Source organism: Sarcophilus harrisii, chromosome X (assembly GCF_902635505.1).
Source record: "Sarcophilus harrisii chromosome X, mSarHar1.11, whole genome shotgun sequence".
Lineage (NCBI taxonomy): Eukaryota > Metazoa > Chordata > Mammalia > Dasyuromorphia > Dasyuridae > Sarcophilus > Sarcophilus harrisii.
In genome coordinates this window covers 71,236,307-71,259,599 of record NC_045432.1, presented here as the reverse complement: position 1 = coordinate 71,259,599, position 23,293 = coordinate 71,236,307, and the positions used below count along the sequence as shown (strand labels likewise).

General features: G+C 43.2%; 1 long non-coding RNA gene across 1 annotated transcript; it reads left to right on the top strand.

Moving 5' to 3' along the window:
• Positions 1-1,680: 1,680 nt before the first annotated feature.
• Positions 1,681-17,320, top strand: LOC116420333. Its single transcript, XR_004230624.1, has 3 exons — positions 1,681-1,800; positions 12,386-12,492; positions 16,999-17,320. It is a non-coding gene; the product is annotated as an uncharacterized LOC116420333 (long non-coding RNA).
• The last annotated feature ends 5,973 nt before the right edge of the window (positions 17,321-23,293 follow it).

The following is a 23,293-nucleotide window of genomic DNA, read 5'->3' as shown; positions in this document are numbered from 1 at the left end:
TTAGCCTCATCCTAACAGCAAAGTTTGCTTTTATGAGAGCAAAAAGAGCCGGAAGATCATATGAAAATACAATCGAATGAGGAGGGATCCCTGAGTGCCACTTGTCACATGGAACAAAGTCAGCAAATCGGAGGCGGCGCCCAGTGCCGGCCAGAAGAGGGATGCTGTTCAGAGAGTTAAAGTGTTTGATGGGAGAACAAGTTCCAAGTCCTGCAAAAATCTGAGTCAGATGGAAAGGTCCCTGCAGCGTCATCAAAATGTTAAGTCATGGAAACTGAATGAGAAGCTCTTATTGAAAGGTCTCCCAATCCATTAATTTTCCTCCCAAGTGCTATAAATCTCCCAAATCTTCCTCGGGGATGGCATTTAGATTTGCTCCCTTTTCCCCCCTATCCCCGCCTCTGCTTGTTATGCCTTCTTCCCTGGTGTGCTTTGCAGCAGATGTGTGCTAGCGTTGGGACTAGGCTGGCGGAGAGGGAGGCTAAACTGCGACGTCTACCTGGCAGACCTAGCTCTGTTCCACCTGGCCTGGCCCAGTGACAGACTAGGTCTTTGAGGCTCACTGGGTCCTGAAAAGGATCTAGAGAGCAGCCATTTTCTTGGCCTTTGGAACATGAAGATTTGCAGTGTGGGTTTCTGCCCCCTTTCTCCTTGCACTTCCCCCTTCCCCAACTTTCAGTGAAGAGTAGCAAAGGGGAGAGCTTGTAGTGGCACCATCCGCATGGGCCAGTAAAGATAAGAATTTAATTCATGGGTGAAAATGCAGTTCTTAAGCACTGTTGGGTACTGAAGAGAAAAATAGGAACATGAGACAGCCCTTGCCTTCAGGGAGCTTACATTCTCACAAGTGATGGCCAGGGAAGAGAGTTTTTGCTTTGTTTTTGCTCCTAGAAATAGAAATTCTTGCCAGAATTGATGGTGATATTGATCATCTTATTGTTCCCAGAACCCAAAGTGCAAAGTGAGTGCAGTGTGTGTGTGTGTGTGTGTGTGTGTGTGTGAGAGAGAGAGAGAGAGAGAGAGAGAGAGACAGAGACAGAGACAGAGACAAAGACAAAGACACAGAGAGACAGACAGAGAGAGAGAGATACACATAAGGCTGTCGGGCAGAAGACAAGGTGTTGCCAGTGAATAGGGCAGAGGCAATGTGAAGCTTGATCTACGATGAATGAAATACAGTGGCTTAGGTGATTTTGCACTCATTCAAGCCAATCCATAGAGCACTTATCAGACACCTCCTGTTTGCCAGGCACTGTACTAAGTGCCGGCAATACAAGTAGAATTTTTAAACAAGACAGACCTGCCCTCAAGGGGCTTACATTGTAAGAAGGAAGGACAGCTTCTAAGAAGAAGCTGAAAAGTTGGAGTGGGAAGGAGAAAGTACTTGCATTGGGGATATGGTGAAAGAAGACTTAAGAATTGCCAGAGAGTCTGGAGAGAATTGAAAGAGTGAATATGGACCCTTCTTGAAAATGGAGGCTTTGGGAGGAACTGACTAATGAGAGGAAAGGGCTAGAGCCAGTGGAGGGATATTCTAAGGAGAGGGGAAGGCTGCTGGGTAATGTCTGGAGAGTCAGAAAGAGATCAGGGGAATGAAGGCATTCACTTACACCAATTAAAGACTCATGAGCTCCAGCTGGGAGTTTCAAAGCTGGGTGGTTTAAATGCCTCTGGGAAAAGGGGGCTTGCTCTGTAAAGACCAGAGCTGGAGGATGCTCTTTCTAGGAAGGTGAAATGGGGCTGAGGCAGGGTAGACACCATGTCTGAAGTGGATGAGATGGGAAGCCTGGTCTTTGATTGGTGAGTCACGGTGCCTTAGGTTGACAGTACAGCATCATAGACTTGGAACTGGGAAGACCCTGGGAAGGGGATACCTGAGAAGGAGACATCTGGTTATTTAACAGGGAGGACACCTAGACTGAGAGGAGTCAAGTCACTTGATGAAGGCCACGCAAGCAGTGAGTGGCAATGGTAGCATTTACATCCAGAGAGGGAGGGGCTGGCCCAAGGCCACATAGTCAGGAAGAGTCTGCTCTGGATTTGACCCAACTGTCTTTTGATTTCTAGCTGTTGAACTGAAAATGTGGAGAACGAAGACTTAGAGAAGTTAACGTGATTGGCCTAGGGTCACCCAGCTGGGCCGTGTCAAAGGCAGGTGCAGTCAAAGCCAAGGTTGTCTCCACTCCAGATCCAATGTTCCCTCCCCTGAGCCACGATGAATCTCCTGTTGGGTGCTGGAATCTAGAGGGAGCAGGTGGTTTGATGATTACCCGCTGGGTGTCAGTTGGCAAGAAGCTCCCTTGAGCCTCAGTTTCTCTCTTCTCTCAATTGCAGACAGGCCCTAGTTATCGAGATCAAGTCAGCTAGTACATGTCAAGTGCCTTCACAAATATTAAAGCACTCTCTAAATGCCAGCCATAATGGCAGGTGTTATTATCACTTCAGCCAAGAGAGCACAGAGAGGAGAGGGCTGGAGATCTCTCTCCATCAGGATGGAGGTGGCTCGGGGAGGCTCAGGCGCATCATTACTTAGAGTGATTTAACAGTCCAGAAGTTGGTCATCCCAGCTGTTATGGAGCGCAGGGTAATTGAATTCATCACACATGGATGGCTTTACTCCTACAGGGGAAGTGGGTGCCTGGAGGAGGAGGAGAATATGATTATTTACAGGTGAATTCCTTTCTTTTCCGGGCCCAGGATTCTGCCCAGTTGAACTGACTTTTACGCTCTCCCAATCTCCCTTCTATCTTTTGTCCTTCAGAGAGCCGCTGAACCCTCGAACCCCCAGACGGAGCGATCCAAAGGGCACCTTGGTAGGAAATGAGACTCTTCGTGTTTTCTCTGCTTCCTGTTTTTCATTTCTGCTTTAGGGGTTTTATTCCTGAAGTGATTTCACAGAGATGCCGCTAGATTTTTCGCTCCCAGCCAAAAGCTCTGGTGTCAGTCGGCAAAAGGGTGGAGAGGCTGGCAAGCTGGGACCTTTTAGGCATGGATGCTCAGGGGGAGAACGGCCATGTTGGTTATGGTCTTAGTCTTGGCCTTGTGCTTGATGCTCATCACCTCCGATCTCAAACTTCTTTTGCACTTGGTAAAGTGGGTTGTCTGGGGCAGCCGAGAGGAAAAATGGTGGTTCGATATTTGTCCCTGGGCTTTGTCAAAGCTTTTCTGACCCATCGAGGCTCTCTGCTAAGCTTTGTTTCTTTCTGAGCCTTTGGATTTTTCCACTTTCCTCTTTGCTCCCTCCAAATGTCAGAGGGAGGCTGAATTGGTGAAAGAGGAGAAACTTTTGGGGGGGCGCTTGGCTGTGTTGATGTAGTTTTTCAGTTTAGAGTTTCAAAACAGATGGGTCTCAAACACAGACTTCTCATGGAAATGAATCTGCTCAGCAGCAGGGTCCAGGGGAGCTGGCACAGGAAGCCAGAGGCCTGGCCTCTGCTCCTGGCTCTGAGAATTGTTATTGTGGGCAAGCTGCTTCTGCTTCCTGAGGGTCAGTTTCCTTCCCTGTAGAATGAGTTGGTTGGACTCCAGGAGCTCTTCAATCTCTTTTCCTTCCAAGATTCCAAGGGGGCGCTCTATTAGGAAGAGCCGAGTTCAAGGTGCAGCTCTGTGACTGTGGGCGGATCCGTTCCTTCTCTTGGGCTTAGTTCCTCTCTTTGTGGCTAAAATGGTGGGGTTGGACCCAGTGGGCGTGAAAGTCCCCGGCAGCAATGTGGATCGATACCCCTTTCTTCTCTTCTTTCTTCATACTTCCTGCATTTTTCTAACATCCTGCCTAATGTGGATGGGCTTGGGCAGATTGGCGCTGTCATTTCTTCACCAAAGCAGGTGGATAACGAGTTGTATTTTTCCAGCTGACTCTTAATGATCCATTTTGACATAATCAGTTGGTGACACCTCAGCAGCAGGGCTCCCAATATGCCGACTGGCCCTGCTGCTTGCACTGCCCACTAGCCACACTTCATTAAAAAGCTGAGCCTCCTCCAAACGCATGGGGAGACTTCAGAGTCGACGGAGCAAAGAGCCCAGCAGGAGCGTGTCTAGCCTCTCGCTGCTGCTGAAATTATGAAAGGAAGATTCCTCCAAGGCCTATTGCTCCCTCACTATTCATGTCTAGCTTGGCGTCATCGCTGAAATGACACTGCTGGGTAGCGGAAAGCTCAGAGCGCTTTCTCTGGCGAGTGGTCCCCACAAGGTAGTGCCCGCTGTTCTTCATAAATAACGAGAGCAACAGATTGGGAGGCACTCTGAAGAGGTGAACCCCCCAGATTCCAAGAGTCGCACACATTGGTGTCTCTGGCCTATGTCCCAAAGCACCATTATCCTTTTCTATTCCCTCCTCTGCCCCCACCACAAACCAGAAAGGACAGTCTTCCTAATGAAGCTCTTTGCTTAGTAATTGGTGGCCATTCTAATTAAGGAAAGAGTATTCGGGGGAAGCTAGAGGCAGAGATGTGCCTACTGGAGACTTTGAAGGGACTTGCAAGACGCTTGGAGTAGCCTACATTCTTGAGCTTAACAGGTAGGCCTGGGATAGGGGGCAGGATGTGTCTCTTTGTGTGTGTGTGTGTGTGTGGGGGGGGGGATGTAATTACCTTGGATAAGTATCTCAAGGAAACAGAACTGAGCCACATCTGCCCATTTGGGATGTGTCCAGTGTTCTTACCAGCATTAAGAGAGCTTCTCCCTGCCACACTTACCATGGGAAGTAGAGAGAAGGCCTTCCTTTTTTTGATTTTTTTTCCAAAGGATTTCCCAAGGGATCATTAAAAATAACAGGAGGCAGCTTCATTATGAAAAGGGAGTCAGAATGGTGAGTACTTAGAGCATCCAAAAGGTTTTAGGTTCCACATAGGGAAGAACCTCCCCAGTCTGAATGGTGGTCGGAACCACTGGCACTTGGGATTGAGCCCTGGAGGTCAGTAAGAGCATGACCAGGACGATAAAGAGCCTTGAGACCTTGTTATATGAAGAGTGGAGGGTGAAAGAGCTGGGGCACTGAGGCATGAGGTAAGTAAGTCGAACAGTACACAGCATCCGAGCTAAGGAACCCTGGGATATAGAACAACAGGGTTTGACGTTTTTTGCTTCTGCTCTTGACTATGTGAGTCTGGACCGGACCATTCCTTGACGATTCCAGGCCTCTGTTTTTCCATCTGTAAAATAGGAACAGGGAACCAGGAAAAACTATGGTCCCCTGTTTGGAATGTGGTTTGACCATGTTGGAGCTAGTCATCCACCAAGAAAAGTCACTGTTGCCATTTTCCTTCCATCTCTAGATTTAGCAGTGACATTTAAGGGATAAGAAAGGGTGATATTCCATATGTGTTCCCAGGGTATCACTATGGGAGAAAAAGAACAATGGATTGAAGGATCTGCTTCATACTTATTTCCATCAGTCCTTCAAAGACACGGGCGTTTGCCTTGGCCTTTTAAGAATTCTTTAGAATTGGGTGAGTTATATGTTCCTCCATCTCTTAGAGTCTTATCTTCCCTGTGGCAGCTAGAATAGGTGTTAGCGAATCTCTTCTCCAGTGAAAATGGTACCTCTATTTTCTCACAAATATGCCAACTAAGCCACTGGTTCAGTCCATGCTACCCTGAAGAGTCTAGTCGGGCATGAGATGTCATATGTCGTGCAGGCCACTCGCTGGTATTCACTACACTCTCTGTTCTTGAATGTGTATGGCTGTTCTGTTTTTAATTTGTGAAGACCTCCAGGGAACTGAACAAAAGCTTTAATATTTAATAATTATCACTTTCTTTAATTTAATTAGGGTCTTATTTGCACTGCTATTATCAACTTTAATACTTGGTTTATTTCAATTATTCTCCTGACTTCATTAGTGTCCATTAAGAAGTGCTCATGTAACTTGACCTTCACAAGGATGGGAGAATTTGGGCTCCAGCTCAGTTGGGGTCTGGATGTGGGACAGAGGCTTTACCAGTACAATAGATCAATTGCATTTACCAAATCTGTATTGGCTAGGAGGCACTGCCTTGCAGGCTGGGGATGTAAAGAGAAAAAAAAATGTCTTGACCTAAAGAAGTTTCCACTGGATGTGGGCTGGGAGGGAGGGAACAGTCAGAACATCACTGCAGCAGAATCAAGCCATTATGATCATTTCTGGGGGTGACTTCCAGAAGCTGGCTGAAATCTAGGAAGTGCTGCCACTTAGGGATCCCTGTGCCTGTGGCCCTGAAGGAAGCTCCGAGCCTTTCCTGACTCTGTTCTCCTAAAGTGACTGGCCCCCACGGAGACAGCCAGGGCTCGAAAGAGGAACAAGGGAAGGATTGGGGACCTGGAAGGCAAAATGAATAGACTGAGGAGATGTAAAAATAATTTTTAAACTAGAATTTGACATGAAACGGAATACAGTACGTGCAAATAAGTCAAATTAAATTGTTGGTTTGGAGTCACTTTAGCTGGATTGTAATCCCAGTGTTTTGTTATTCCCCATGAAGCTAATCATTTTGCATTTTGAGGTTTTGGCTTCCTTGTGTAGAAAAGAAAGCTGCTGGACCAAAGGACCTCTGAAACCCCTGCTGGGTCTAGATCCAATAGCAGTCATATTTTTCAGAAAGCGCTTTATTGTCCTATTGCCTTTGATTTTTTTTAGACTATACTCCGTTCTTTGTTAAGTGTGTATGTGTAGGTGTGTGTGTGTGTGTGTGTGTGTGTGTGTATGTATATAGACAATAACAACTGACCCAGCAGGCTAGCGTCTGATTCCTAGCCTCCTCCCCTGTCAGAAAACATTTGCTGGAGGATTCTGGGTATTAAATCCCTGCCATGTTCCCTGTTAAAATATGTAAGCATCATTGGAAATACGATACTTGGGTATATTTAAGGAGCCATGCCATGTGGCAGAGTTGACCCAAAGGCATTGTTCTCCTGGGGATTCTAGACCTGAAGTCTGGTGGACTTTGATTAGGTTGTATTTAATGGGGTAGCTTAAGAAGAGACCCTTTGTTAAACCCTGATCCTGGAACCCATCAGGAATATCAATAGGATTGAACATATCCTGGATGCCTGCCCTAAAGGAGCTTACAGTATGAGCTGTAGCAGGACTATAATACTTTGACTCCTTCTTGCAAGGAAGAATAGAAGCGGCCCTATTGGAGGGGGAAAAGAGGTTAAAGCATGGCTTCCAAGCCAAGCTCTGGCCCGGCCTGGTGGTAGCAAGGGAAGTTGGCCCTGACCTAGTGAGGATGTTCTCCTTAATGTCAATGGAAACAGCCCTTTGGGTCCCACATGACAGCACATTCTGCCTACCTAGCAACTGGGGACTATGTGGCTCTTTCTGATGTTCCCCTCATGTGAAATTCATTAATTTAATTCAAATTCAAACATTTGGCTCCAAAGCAGGCCTTCTTCAACTTTTTCCACTCGTGACCCCTTTTTGCCTGAGAAATGTTTGTGACCTCAGATATATAAACTACGTATATGGGTATATCAAATAGGTATACAACTCAACCTTTTACTGATAAATCAGAATTTTCCAACCCCACATTCAGTTACAAGACCCCATATTGGGTTGTGAATCGCAGTTGAAGAAGCTGGTCTCTAAAAGAGACACAATCATATAAAACACTAAATAGCAGTGCATTTTGGAGCAAATAGGTCAAGCCAGCAGTAGAAGACGTGTGCTAAGTGAGAAGTAACTGCCATTACTATAAAAATTCAAAAGAGCAATGATTATTCTGAGCTGGGTCTTCAGAGATCGCTTTAGGTTTTAGGCAGAGAGAGGAGCAGGAAAAGTTGTGGCAACGGCAGAGGATGTGAAGCATAAGCAATGTGCAGGGGCCAGCGTGCCCGCTGACCTTATCTGGAAGGAAGTAGCAAAGAACAGGAGTCCGCAAATAGGTTGGGTTTAAAATTGGGAGGTGTCTCCAAGCCTATCTCAGCTCACTGCCCAAGTGACTTTGCTCAAGGGAATGGCTGACCTTGTTACTTCCTTGCATGCCACATAATCCAGTGGTTCCCTGTTACCTTCAGAATCATAGATCAGCCCCTCTGTCATTTAAAATTCTTTAGCAACTGGCTGCGACTTCTCTCTCACCTTACTGCATGTGTATTGCTTCCTTTCAAATACTCTGTGGGCCAGTCAAATTTGTTTTGTTACTACTCCTAACATGTGGCCCTCCATCTCTTGGGCCTTCTTGGAATTGCCCCATATCTGGAATAGAGGCCTTCCTCACTTCTACCTCCTAGAAAATCAGGATTCCTTCTTTTTTTTTTTTTTTTTTTTAATTTAATAGCCTTTTATTTACATGATATATACATGGGTAATTTTACAGCATTAACAATTGCCAAACCTCTTGTTCCAATTTTTCTCCTCTTACCCCCCCCCCACCCCCTCCCCTAGATGGCAGGATGACCAGTAGATGTTAAATATATTAAAATATAAATTAGATACACAATAAGTATACCCGACCAAAACGTTATTTTGCTGTAGAAAAAGAATCAGACTCTGAAATATCGTACAATTAGCTTGTGAAGGAAATCAAAAATGTAGGTGTGCATAAATATAGGGATTGGGAATTCAATGTAATGGTTTTTAGTCATCTCCCAGAGTTCTTTCTCTGGGCGTAGCTGGTTCAGTTCATTACTGCTCCATTAGAAATGATTTGGTTGATCTCCTTGCTGAGGATGGCCTGATCCATCAGAACTGGTCATCATCTAGTATTGTTGTTGAAGTATATAATGATCTCCTGGTCCTGCTCATTTCACTCAGCATCAGTTCATGTAAGTCTCTCCAGGCCTTTCAATCAGGATTCCTTCTAAGCAAAGCTCCTTGTGTGAACTTTCTACATGAAACTTCATTGTGATTGCCTCTCCATATCCCCAACTTATAGTCCTCCTCCCTCCTAGATGAGTGTATGGACACACCTTCCCAAGAAGAGTATGTGCTTGTCTTCTTTGGCTAGAATGCCAATTCCACCTTTAGCTTTAGATCTCCAATACCTGACATATAGGAGGTGCTTAACAATTGTCTGTTGATAAGACGATGTTCAAATGAAAGCTACGTTTTAAAAATTATTTTTCTACATAAGAAAATCTCAATGCAAAATATTTACTTGTATTCAATAACAGGGAGAACAGCTGCATTTATTCTTTAGGTATGGAAGTCTCTGTGGTCATAAATAATATATAGAGACACAGTCCATGAGCTATCTTTTATTTTTTGAAAATTTTTATTTATTTAAAATTAAATACAAAGTAAGAAAAGGAAAATAGAAAAAAAGGAAGACAAAAAAGGAAAAATTTTAAAAAACAGAACGAAATATCATCATGTGCCCAGCAGAACATCGGGGAGGATTCAAAATATGCAGTAGATTTCCATATCAAGAAAGCATATATAATAATAGAAGAGATTATATATTCATGACTGTCCATCTTTTCTTTGCTTCCTTGTAGGTTATTCTTTTGTTCTCTGCTGCACACTTTATACTTTATTCTTTTTCCCCCCTTTCATCCGCCCACCTCCCCCAATCACGCTACAGTTAAGAGCATATTTATATATTCATACATATATACATACATGCACACACGCCCACACAACACATGCCTCTATATACTATTCACACATGTACACATGCATTTACAAATATGTAGTCATTCATCCAAAATGGTATTAATATGGTTGACATCTTAATGTAGACTTCTCTCTTCCTTGAATCTTTAAGTTTGGCTTTGAAATCAATAATTGTTAGCACTACTTATTTTTTTTTCCTAATGAATTCTAGTGCTGATCCTTGTTATAGTGTTTGTGTATATCTCTTCTTTCCTTTCCCTGCTAACTCTTCTAGTTTTAATTCTGTTCCTTTACTTGCCTTGTTATTACTTAACCTCCTCCCACCCATGGATCCCTTCCTTATATTCTCTCCCCACCTCTCTTTAACCCATTCCCATTATTCTACACACTTTAACCCACTGCCACAAATCTACACACCATTCTGTATCCTACCTTATCCTATCCCCCCACCAATACCTTTATTTATAGATTTCAGAGGGTGCTATACCTTTCATTGTGTGTGTGCGTGTATGTATTTCCTATACATATAAATGTGTGTATTCCCTATACATATACATATATGTGTGTATACATGTATTCCCTATATGTATATGTGTGTGTGTGTGTATTCCCTATTAAACTCATTTCCTATGTATTTTTTCAGAATTACTACCCCGCTTCCTCCCCCACTAATGCCTGTCAGTTCTCTCTCTCTACCTCATTCACATAGCATAATTACTATTTTTACCTTTTCTTAGACAGTTTTGCTTTTTAGTCAGATCATACTCGGCTCTGCCCCAGTCTTTCTTCTGAGCAATCCAATTACTGATGTCAATCTTAAACAGAAGGTATACATTTCCATGTAAAAAACATTAACAATTTGTCCTTGTTGAGTCCCTTGAAATTAATCTTTGATGTTGATTCTTATATGGCAAATTTTCTATTGAGGTCAGGTTCGGTTGAGACAAAATGCTGAAAATCTGCAAGTTTGTGGAATGTCCATTTTTTTGGTTGAATATCATGGGTACTTTTACTCGTTATATTTTGATTCTTTTGATTTTCAATATATATTATTCTCGGACCTGTGGCTTTTTATTGTAGTTGCTGATAAATCCTGTAAAATTCTAATGGTAGCTTCAGCATATTTGATTTTTTTTTTGTTTGTTTCTTGTAGAATTTTCTATTTGATCTGGGGGTTTCAATATTTAGCAATAATATTCCCATGTGCGTTTTCCATGTAGGATCTCTTTGAGGTGGTGATCAGTGGATTTTTTTTTTCCTATTTCTACTTTTTTCCCTCATGTTCTCTCATTCCAGGACAATTTTCTTTGATTATTTCTCTCATTATGATGTCAAACAAAGTTTGATCACAGCTTTCAGGTGGTTCAGTTATTGTTGTTTTCTCTTCTCCAGATCAGGTTTTTTTCCTTACGAGATGTTTCATATACTCTTCTATTTTTTTTCATTCTATATAATTTGTTTTATTATTTTCTGGTCACTTAGAACTCAAATGGCTGCTTCCCTTTGCCCAAATTCTAGGGTCATTTTCTTCTTTTAAGTCTGGATCTTCTTTTCTAATTGGTCGACCTGTTTTCTCATAATCTTCTTGTTTTGATGGATTGGTTGTGTTCCCCTCAGTCTCTATCCTTGGATTTTTAGCATCTTTTTTGATTCTTCTCAGCGTTGTCTCTGGGCAGGGAACCCTCTCGGGGCCCTCTTGGGGACAGAAGCTTTTTGTTACTTCCATGTCCTCCTGTGAAACCATAGTAAGTTTCTATGGTTGGCTTCTTCTTGGCCTGCTCTTTTTTTTTTTTTTTTTTTTTTTAATGAGAATTATTAGTGTCAGCACCTCCATAGCTGGGGGAACGTGCTTCTTACTTGGCTTCAGCTCTCCCCTCTGACCTGGAACCCCAAACCAAGACCTCCCTCCTCCCACAAGGGCCCCCTGGGGCTCTGCCCCTGCCCCTCCCCTGCCTCTGCCTGGTGGACTGTGCAGCCTCGTTCTCGCCCAGGGCGTGCCTGGGGGCAGGACTTGGTGGTCCCGAGGCTCCCTTGGTCAGCGCTGGGCCTCAGTCTCAGGCCCAAACCCCACTCCCCGTGGGTCAGACCGGGGCGCCCTCAGGCAGCCTGGACTCAGAGCCGGGACTCCTCGCTTCTTTTGGTTCTGACCGAGGCTCCCTCAAGCTTCCTGGACTCGGAACCGGTACTCCTCACTTTCTCTGGGTCTGACTGAGGCGCCCTCAGTCAGCGCACAAACCCGGTCTCAGGCCCAAACCCCACTCCCCGGGTCAGACTGGGGTCCCCTCGGGCTGTTTGGACTTAACTGGGAGCCTGGACTCCCCATTCCCTGTGGGTCTGATGGGGGCCCCCTCAGGCTGCCTGGACTCAGAACCATGACTCCCCACTTTCTGCGAGTCTGTTAGCGCGCGAACTCGGTCTCAGGCCAAGCCCCCACTCCTTAAGGGTCTGACCGAGGCCCCCTCAGGCTGCCTGGACTCAGAACCTCGACTCCTTTCTTCCTGTGGGTCTGACTGAGACTCGGACTCGGGCCTAAGCTCCCACTTCCTGTGGTTCTGACTGAGGCTCCCACAGGCCTCCTGGGCTCGGAGCCCCGACTTCTCAGGCTAGCCAGGAGGTGAAAGTTCCCTTGGCCCCTGCCGATGTTTCCCCCACAGCCAGCTTGCCTCGGGGCTCCCCCTGTTTCTGGGAGCTAGCCCGCACCTGTTAACCCCCTCCTGAAGTCTTTCTTGCCAGGAAGACCCCGATTCTGGCTCAGTCTCAGTTTTTTTTCAGCCGTCTGTGTTCACCCTGAAGGGCCAATTTGTTCTGTTTGTGGGGACAATTTTCTGACAGAATCCTCCTCCTTTCAGATTGCAACATAGTCCAATCTAAGCCTCTTCTGGGCTCTGGGAGACGAGCATCTGGAAAGACTTGAGAGTTCTGGGTACCTACAAATCCTGCTTCAACCTGCCATTTGGTATGTAGAGAATCAGCCTCCTTTCAATAAAGAAAATATTTATTTAAATACAATTAAAATTAAAGCAATAAAAATTTAAAGTATTTATTAATGTTAAACATCAGAATCTCTGGGCATCTTCTGGCTTGGGATTGAGGAGAGGGTAGAAAGGCAGAGCATTAGAGAGCCCCTATCTCCCACTTCTACATCATCATACAAAAATGATGACAAACAATAACTATAATGCTAAAGGCTTGAATTAATTCATAGAGATCCTGGCCTTCTCAGAGGTCATTGGTGGTTATTTGGGTTCTGAGGTAGCAGAGCCAGCCCTTTGGTAAGCATTTGGGCCTTTAAAGAACTCTGATGAGATTGCTCACCCTCCTTGAAGGTCTTATCAGGTAGAGAAGAATTGGAAGAGATGCACACCTTTGACTTTTATCCCTGATTCATAGACACAAACACGGGAAGCACACAGGAATGGTAAGCAGGGAGAACCTCATCTGTTCCCCTGACTGATCAATTAATCTTGACTCTGTCAGTGTAACAGTGAAATGCTATACCAGGGTTCCTGTCCTGAGTTGGGTCCTCTGAGAGTCCTCCCTGCCACAGAGGGTAATTTTGCCAGTTTCATTGAGGATTAGAATAAAATAAGAGAAGAGGAACCCCAGCTTCCCTACCCCATGACCTAGTGCCTCAGGTATTCCTAACTCCTGGAGGAAGGCACTCATACCTTGTGATCTTCTGCTACTTACTTCTTTTTTTATTATTATTATTTTTTATTTACAAGATATATGCAGGGGTAATTTTTCAGCACTGACAGTTGCGAAACCTTTTGTTCCAACTTTTTCCCTCCTTCCCCCCATGCCTTTCCCTAGATGGCAGGTTGACCAATACATGTTAAATATGTTAAAATAGAAGTTAAATACAATATATGTATACGTGTCTGTACAGTTATTTTGCTATACAAAAAGAGTCGGGCTTTGAAATAGTGTACAATTAGCCTGTGAAGGAAATCCAAAATGCAGGCGGACAAAGATAGAGGGATTGGGAATTCTATGTAGTGGTTCATAGTCAGCTCCCAGAGTTCTTTCCCTGGGTGTCTGCTACTCACTTCTAACTTGATCCATCTAGTTAACAGAATGGATTGGAATAGGAAAAGATTAGATCTATAAGAGGCTCTTTCAGTAGTTCAGATATCTTTTGCTACAATGTTAAACACTTTAAAAGCCACACAAAACAGTTGACAGTGACTGAAGCTTGAGGTGAAGCACCTCTAGGTGCTGAGAGTAGGAATGATGTACAAGAAAGACTATCTTCCCCAAGATGAGTGCCAGAGGGTAAGAGAGGAAAGTATTTTTATCCTGAGTGCCTTGACATGCGAGTCTTAATGTGAGATGAAAGAGAACCCAGTACATTGGGGGAATGTCTCAGTTGAGGCCATCTTTCCCTTTACATCTCATTTGAGACTGCTTAATCTCAGAACTGTGGGTCTGGACTAGGGATTTTGGCCCAAGAGTGCTTCATTGAACAAGTCCTACAGTCCCAGATACCTTTCTGGACGTAGCCAATGAAGAAGAACCTTTGGGACCTTGGTGTATGGTAACAGATGTAGTGCCTTTTCTTTTTTTCTCCTTAAATTCCCTTTCCTTGGAATATATTAGTTAGTGAATTTGCTTGGGATTATTGAATGAACAATTCTGAAACTGGGGATAGAGAAGAGAATCTGGGCACTTGATTAGCCCACACCACTGCCATTTTATTCAACATGTCCTATTTGGGCCGCAATAATCCTCCCAAACAAATGACTTCAAAGATCAAAGATGATTCTGTAATGTCCCACATTTTCCTTCTGCTGTTACATATCCAAATCCTGATACAATTTGGTAAAACGTCTTTGAGAATTACCATCATTGAACATGGTGTTCCCCTAGAGACAATCTGGTTATGAACTTCTCTGAATCAAGCGCTACTCTTAGACGACAGACACACTGTCCGTTGTTGGGTCCATACTTGAGGACTTGCCAGAGTTTGTGCTTTGAAAACCTGATGGCAAAGTAAACCAAAAGGGCTTTAAACTGAAGAAGGGAGAGGGAGAAAACAGCCTATGTATAGCTACCAAGTGAGATATTGTAGAGTTTAACTATACTATTGGGATCTGAATAGCAGTTGAGTTGAGAAGCCCAGAAATTCTCAAGAAAAAAAAAATCCAAGAAAGGAGCCAGCAATAATAAGCCTGCTGACTCCCTCTTCCCCAAACGGAGTTTTTACTCATTTTTGAGTTGCTTTGATAATCATTTCATCCCTCAGGAGTCAGAGGAACCACTGGGGTGTATTATTCAGGGCCTGGTTTTGACCAATAAGAAGAAAAGGGTTGCTGAAGAGCAAATAATGGGAATTTTGTAATGGGGAGGCAGAAAGCCACTATACCGTCTTAGAAAAAAATCTGAACATAGTCTGACATGTAGCCTAAGTTTCAGGAGACTATCTTATGCAAGGTTCAGAGAAAGGGGATACAGTAGCAGGGTTAAAAAAATATATATATATAGGTGTAGTCAGTTCTAGAAGCTTAAGAATCTGTCCAGAATGAAATTCTGAAGACACTAAAAGAAACATTTCTTCTGAGGAAGAAAAGAGGGAAGTGTCTAAAGAGAACAGTGAGCATAGCCAGGAAACTCTTTGGCTATGCTGGATCTTGAAGGCACGTACAAAAGATGAAAGCAATGGAAAACCTGGCATAATTCTCTAATAGTAGTGTCAGGAGTGCTGAAGCTCAGGAACTAGTGAAAAAAGCTAAGGGTGCCATGTAGGCTTTCTTTTTTTGAAAGCTCTATTGGACAAAAGAGGAAGATTGAAGAAAGGATCACAATTCCATTATTTCCCTGGTTGGTTGGCATGATGATAATAGAGAGAAGGGTCTTTTTTCTGTTCAAAAGAATGATCATTGGACCAAAAAACAATAAAAAATAGCTAATTGAAAGTTGAAAGTCAAGAGAAATAGGGAGATAGTAGAACACATAGATACCTGTGACAAACATCACTCATCCTCCCAAAATGAAGGAAGTGGTGTTGCTGGTGATCCTTTGTAAGATGACGGAAAGAGAGAGAGGTGCTATAGGACTACAGAAAGACGAGTAATCTTCTCATTCCCCCCCCCCCAAAAAAAGAAGAGAGCTGGGTCTACAGATGATGAAACACTGAGCTTGGTTTTAATGCCTGACAAAATCCTGATAGTAAAGGCATAGGTAGGGAACATGGCTTCTTCCAGGATTGGATCTACCAGTTAATGGATCAACAAAAAGACCCTTCTCTCTATTATGTAGTAGGTAGAACTTAAATCTGTAGCAAAGCATCGGACAGTCTTTCTTGCTCTTATTATGGACAAATGACAACAGTATAGATGAGTAGTTGTTTTAAGCAAGTGCGTGGTTGAACTTGGAAATCAATATTGACCTGAAAGGAGGTATTTATATGAGTGTCCTAGGGAGGGTTCTGTGCCTAGCCCATTTTAGCTTATTATTGATTTGTGTAAAACCATACATCGTTTACTCATCACAAAACCCAGAGCTGTGAGGGCTACTAATATAGTAAATGACAGCATTGGTAGTCAAAAATGTATTGATAGGCTAGAACCTAGTAAGGTGACATTTTATTAGGAATAGATGTTGTTATGCTTATTTGACTTCCAAAAATCAGATTCTCAAGGCAATGCAGTAGAGTGGATGGAATTACAGACTTAAAATCTGAAGGCCAAATCCTAATTTTCTCTCTGACATTAATTGTGTGAACATAGACAAAAATCTCCCCAAGCCATAGTTTTTCTCCTCTGTAAAATGGGGCTAAAATCTATAATACTTTAGTGATAGGATTTTGGTAAGATAAACTAAAATGACATGTAAAGCATTTTACAAACCTTAAAGTACCATATAAAAATATCAGCTATTACATATTCGGGGGGGAAGGTGGGGCTACAGACCAGTTTTCGAAGAAAAAGTATCTGGGAATTTTAGGTCAATGTGAGTCAATAGGGTAATATGACATTTATCAAAGCTAATTCTGCATTCATCAATCAAAAAAAGGTTTATTAAATTATAAAATATTTGGTGTATTCCAGCTCCAAGGAGATATTCTCTGTTCTCAAGGAGCTTTAAAAATACCATGGGGAGAGAACATATACATATGTGTACACAAACATACATATATGTGTATATAATTGTTTTATATATATAATATATATGCATATATATACACACCCAAGAACTATATTTATTAAATGCAGGGTTATCCTTGGAAGGGAAGCCCTTAGCAGGTGAGGGACAACTTGCAGAAAGAGACAAGTCTTTGAGCCAAGTCTTCCCAAGCTTGATCTGAAGTCCATAACTGACTCACTTCTCTGTTGTCAGGGGTCCTGTTCCTAGGTGCAGCTTTCTCCCCCAAGTGCCTGCCTTTCTGTGTCCATATCCATCTGGGATAGGTGCATGTAGGTCTACTCTCTCAACTTTGTCTCATATTCTCTTGAACTTCCAGGTGGACGATGGACTAGATGGCCTGGCCAATGAAGGGGATTGGAGAAGAGAAAAATCCTTCCTTCGAAGAATGAGCTTCTCTCTCCTTGATTTCTGCCTCCCAGATCAGATGCATTCAAAATGCTGAATTCAACCAGTTTTTACTCTAGTTATTTAAAGTCCCACTCCAATGTTCAGATGAGGTTTTTTTTTTCTTTTTCTTTTAATTCCATCAGTGAAAAGGGTTTGCCCTTCATAAAAGAATCATCAGGTGTGGCTGCAATTTTAATTTTGGTTTGTTGCATTCTAAATTGTTACCATATTAAACACTCTTATGTTTATTAGTTTCCTTCTCATTATTAGAGAATGATGGTGGTGGGGCTCCTCTTTTTAGCCTGATGTCCTCAAATCACATGTAGATAGCTACCTACACTGTAAACTCAGCAGGCTGTACTTCCTGAAGTCCAAAGTCATGGTTTCTAAGGCCAAGTTCCCCTTTGGCTCTCTGCAGGACTTGGAGGAAGCCCTTCCTTCCCTCATCTGGCAAATGGAGGAATTATGTGGCCATCTTTAAGGTTAATTCTAGGTCAAAGATTCTTTGGCTATTGGGTTTGGATCTCCTGAAAGTTGTGGCTGTTGGTTTTTTTTTCTGGTGGTTTGCCTCTTTGCTCCAGAAAGTGGAACATAGCCAACACTTGGTCTAAATCCAGTGAATTGTGATGTTCCGGTAAGTGAGAGTGTGGACCACGTGTGCATAACCACCTTCCCCACTGCCCTGATTGGCTGTGGGCAGCAATGCCCACAGAGCCATTCGAGGGTGGGGCCTCAGATTCCAGGCTGACCCCGGGCTTTTGGTCAGCATGTTTTGACTTCCCTTTAAAGGCAATTCCGTTGCACTGTGGGAGTCTAGAAGTTGGGCCGAAATCATTAATCACTTTGTACCCATTAGCCCCATCCTAGATTTGCTCAGAGCTGTGCCAACATTTGGCCAACTTTTTAGTCTCTTTGGTCAGTTTCTCATGGGCCTGTGAGCCAGGAAAGGCATCCTGGGGAGGTGTGTGTTTGGCCATATGATGTTGCAGGTGTTGATGGCCCAAATGTTTTCAGGCACAGGTCTAAAGTGGATTGTGATGTGATGAAAGGAGATGGCTTGACACTCAGCCCAGACCCATCAGTGTGTTCTTGAGAAGTATCAGGGAAAACAGCTCAGTTTCTTTCTTCTCTGGTGCTGGAACTAATAAACTTGAGGCAGAAGTCACCATCTGTGCTCTCGGGCTCCAGCCAATGGCCTTTTCTCTCAAGAGCTCCAGTTTGAAGAGAGAATAGGGGATTGAACAGTGATTGCAAATTCTGGTGGAGGAAAAAGGATTTTCTCCAGCTTGGAGAATGCTGAGGAAGCTGCTTAGTGGTGCCAGTGAAGTCTGTGTGTCCAGACTGCACACTGAAAAGAGAGAGCTATTTCACTGTCCCCAAGAGATAATCCTCTCTGCAATGGATTGGGAGCCTGAGCCAGGTCTCTCACCTTTCTCCCCTCCCCAGCTCTGGCCAGCCTGAATCACCAGAGCTACACAGCTGGCTCGATTCCACTCTGCTCATGTATCACATGCCGGTTTATTTAATTAAAATAAATTGGGAGGAGGATCTAGGAGAAAAAAGAAATAACAGTATAATTAGCATGTGTGTGCAAACAAGTTACAACATTGCTTAGAGAACAGGATTCAAAACACTTTTTGCTTCAATTCGTCTTGTGGCAAAGCTTTCAAAGAATCACTGACCCTTTTCTCATTTGGCCCAAATGGATGGGCATCCCCATTTTCCTGCTTCCCCACTGCTTTGCTCTCCACGGACACCTGTGAACCTCAAGGTGAGGTGTGATCTGGGCAGCCTGGAGAGAATGGAAGCTAGTTGGTGGCTTGTGCACTTTCCCGAGGGACTTAGTGACCCATGACTTATTCAGGGGTGGGATCACTGAACCTGATGTAATATAGACTCATGCAACCTTACCCTCCTTTGCTGCAGATTCAGAACGGCTCCCTGGAAAAAATGTGTGTAAAGCACCATTTTTTCTCCTGGTACTGCCACATTCAAGAACCCTAAATGGCTCCTACTCTCTCTTCTCAGTAAAGAATCAAGTCTAGATCTTCTACTTGGAATTCAAAGGTTCCCAAAGTTTGGCTTAATCCTTTTAATCCAGCTCTTCTCCTACTAAACTCCTGCTCCACATGGTCTCTTAGCATTCTCCTCATCCAAAATCCCTTCTTGTCAGATGGACAAGTAATTCCCCTCTTTGAGCCTCGGTTTCTTCATCATACCCAGAGCATCTGTTTCACAGGATATTTGTCAGTCTCGGATTTACTTATGGCCTTTAAGCCCTACAGAGATGGGTCCCTATGATGATATTTTTTTTTTAACTTAGCCTCAAAAGCCATTCATGTCCCATGCAGTATCCTGAACGCTGCCAGCTCATCATCCATGGCCCTGAGGACGGAATCACATTGTCTACTACTCTCTTTAATCCCCCTGCAGCCCCATGTGCAGTGACATTACCAGTGGTGTTGCTCATTAGATGTTTGTTGTGTGAAAGTCAGTGATTGTATCCAATTAAGTAGATGTCACTCATCTGGTGACTATGCTCAGTTAGTCTCCTGTTTTGACTTCTATTCTCTTCTAGTCTAAGCTACAGCAGTCATGTGGGACACAGCATGGCCTGGAGGTAGAGGTCAGGAAGTCTAAGGGATGGAGATTTGTGGAAGAGAACATTGGAAGGAACCCTGGAGAGCGTCTGATTCAACCTCCCCACTTTATATAGGAGGAAACTGAGGCTTAGCTATATAAAGTGACTTTGACCAAAGTCACATGGATTGACCCCCAGGTCATCTGATTTGAAATCGTGTTCTTTCCCCTCTTTCATTGGATAGTGGATGGAAGAAAAAGCCATTAATAATTGTGGGGAGATCATAGGGAAAATAGCACCTGAATTGGGCATTGGAGGAAAGCAGCAAGAGTTCAGATATGCAGAATGAGGCAAAATATGGCCATTCTAAGCCCAGGCACAGTTGGGAAATAGAGAATCTGGTTTGAAGAACTTGCAGTAGTTTTCTATAAGTGAGAAGGTTGAGGTGAGGAAGGAGAATAATATGAGCCAAGGCTGGAAAGGGAGTTGAGAGCTAGGAAGTGAAGGCCCTAATATGCCAGGCTGTAGAGTTTATTTTTGATGCTATCAACAAATCCAAATATCCAAGTAGCAAAAGCCATAAGGAACCATTGAAGGGGCCAGTCATTGAAACAGGAAAATGATGTAAGCGAAGCCTGTGATCAGAAGGTTGCTTGGAAATTAAGACAACTCTGAGATACCGCGACCCACCTCTCAGATTGGCCAAAATGACAGGAAAAGATAATGCGGAATGTTAGAGGGGATGTGGGAAAACAGGGACACTGAGACATTGTTGGTGGAATTGTGAATACATCCAGCCATTCTGGAGAGCAATTGGGAACTATGCCCAAAAAGTTATCAAACTGTGCACACCCTTTGATCCAGCAGTGCTACTACTGGGATTATATCCCAAAGAGATCTTAAAGAAGGGAAAGGGACCTGTATGTGCCAAAATGTTTGTGGCGGCCCTCTTTGTAGTGGCCAGAAACTGGAAACTGAGTGGATGCCCATCAGCTGAGGAATGGCTGAATGAGTTATGGTATGTGAATGTTATGGAATATTATTGTTCTGTAAGAAATGACCAACAGGAAGATTTCAGAAAGGCCTGGAGAGACTTGCATGACCTGATGCTGAGTGAAGTGAGCAGAACCAGTAGAAACTCATAATAGTGCTGCATCTCTTGTTTAGAACAAAGTTCCTTGGTTTCCTAGCAGTCACCCAGGTAGAAATTTGTGAATCTCTTGATGGTTCATTGCTGGTCAGTGTTTAGCTGTCGTGTAAATCGAAAATGAAAGCAGGAGTATTTTCACTAAAATCCTCTTTCTTAGTGTGTTATTTGAATATTCCGCTGCAGAATCAGTAGACTAATCAATATCCCGAGTTACTTGTTACTGTTTCTTTTTATGCCAACTCTATGGGATATATAGAAGAGCATAGGGTGGACAGGTTGAATATATTTTTCATGTCTATAAACTGTCAAACTTTTGGAGCAGGTTATTTTTAGGGAGTTACAACTTGGAAGTAGCCACAGTATGAGCCCCCTTTATGTTGGAGAAGATGCTTTGATTGGTTGCTCTCTTAGGCCAGAAATCATAACCTCAAGCATTCTGAGGTCTAAGCTTTTTATACAAGAGATTAATTTATTATTTAGAATGAGACTTAAGTCTTAAAGGAATCCTGAGATATATTTCATGAAAAAAGTAGCACCTGACCTTGTCTGGTCTGAAAAGTAAGAAATTATTCCATTTTATAGATTATTTTCATTTTTCATAGCTTTCTTCTGCACTTTCTGCTGAATTAGAGTTATTTGTGTCCCTTTCTTGTTTCTTCTGCAAGATTGTCAATACTGTTAGGGGAAGACCTTTTTCTTATTTATCTTTGTACCTTCCATGATTCCTGCACCAAAGTAGGTATTTTGTAATTATTGAATGAATGAAACTATTCATGTTTCAGAGTCCAAGTATCAGTAAGCTGGAAGGAAACATAGAGGACATGTAGTTAAACCTTGTTTCCTAAGCTCCTGTTCTAGGATGTGCAATAACCCCTTGGAAACCTAAATGAATTACCTTTACAATCAAAGAGTAGCGCAGGCATAAGTGATTCTGGCTCAATAACTTCTCCCCAATGAGGTTATTGGCAGATTCTCTTTGGAAGGGTATCAAACTCTTTAGGAACAACCACAGAGCAAACTGGGTTTTGCCGCGGGGTGCCAACATGCGAGGGGCAGCACACACTTCTTCCTTGTAACAGCTGGCCTTACTCTGATACCCCTAAGACCACTGCCTCAGGATCTGGTTACAGTGGATTTCCTCTAGTAAAGCCTAGCTCTTTTGTCAACTTCATCAGGGTTGGACATTGGATTATCCCCCTTGTTATTGTGATTATACTTTCAGTTCGACGGTCTGCAAACAGTGTCCTCACTTCTTTTGCCTAAAGCAAAAATATTCTTGCTTCTAGCTAGGATAAAAAAGTCATCTAGTCAAATGGTACCCATTTACATTTACAAATGAGAAACCTGTGTACTTGGAGGAGGTAATAAGGGAGAATGTAAAGGGTGATTGATTTGCTTCGGTTTCCTTGTTTGTAGCAAACCCTTGATTCCCCATTTAGCCCTTTTGCTTCAGACCTCACTTAGCCCATTAAACTGCCCATGAGATTAAAAGTGAAGCCTTGAGAGAGTTCTCATTTCATAAAAGAGCCTTGCCAGCCCTGTGCTCATAGGGTTAACTCCTCCTTTATGTTTTCAAGGCTTGCTCTTGAAATATCTTGACTTTGATCAAAGACATAGAGACCTGGGCAGTGTCTATTTTATCAAGGAAAACAAAAGTTTGAAATTGTAAGAACCCTCCACTCCCCCCCCCAAAAAAAAATCCTTATTGGTCATTTGAAAACCTTAAAAGAGCCTCCATGTTTTTCCTACATCATCTTGAGGAAGGGCTTGGCTGTGCTTTATTAGGTTAACATTAAGATTTGAGAATATTTAGGTTTCTACTATCTAGTGATGCAATGAAATCGGTATTACTAGAATGATTCTCCCAACACACAGTTCAGGCCAGTACAGAGTATACTGGACTTGAAGACAAGAGGGCACTCCTAATTGTGGCTTCTCTACCAACTTGTCATATGATGACATTTCCTTCTATGTAAAATAAATGGAACAGGCAAAGATAGCTTAGCTTTCCTCTATAGCCTTTCCTACAAAGATGGAGCCAGGGCTCCACATTGGCCAGTGATTGGGAAATCCAAGGAGAAATTCCATTAGATCATTTTCCAGGTCAGATCAGCACAGAGACAAGCAGAGCCATTTGGGCACTGGGGAAGGGGAGGGCTCTAGCCAGGAAGGCCTATATAGAGCCTTCCAGTGTCGTGGGGCTGTGGGAGATGCAGGGGTCACAAATGGGAGTGAGCTGGCAGCTGTGTTGCTTGGGCCTCAAGAGTTGGGTCATGGATTGGGACTGGGACTTAGAGCCCTGTACTTGGGGAAGCAGGGCAGACTGAAGCGATGGATTTTTTTGTGTTGTTATTGTTGTTGAATTTATTTTAACTTACAACTTAAATAGAAAAGGAAAAAAAAACATCGCCATGTGGGCAGCCGAACATAAGAGAATACAAAATATAAGACATCAAATTTCTGTTTCAAGAAAGCCTACAGAATAAATAGTAC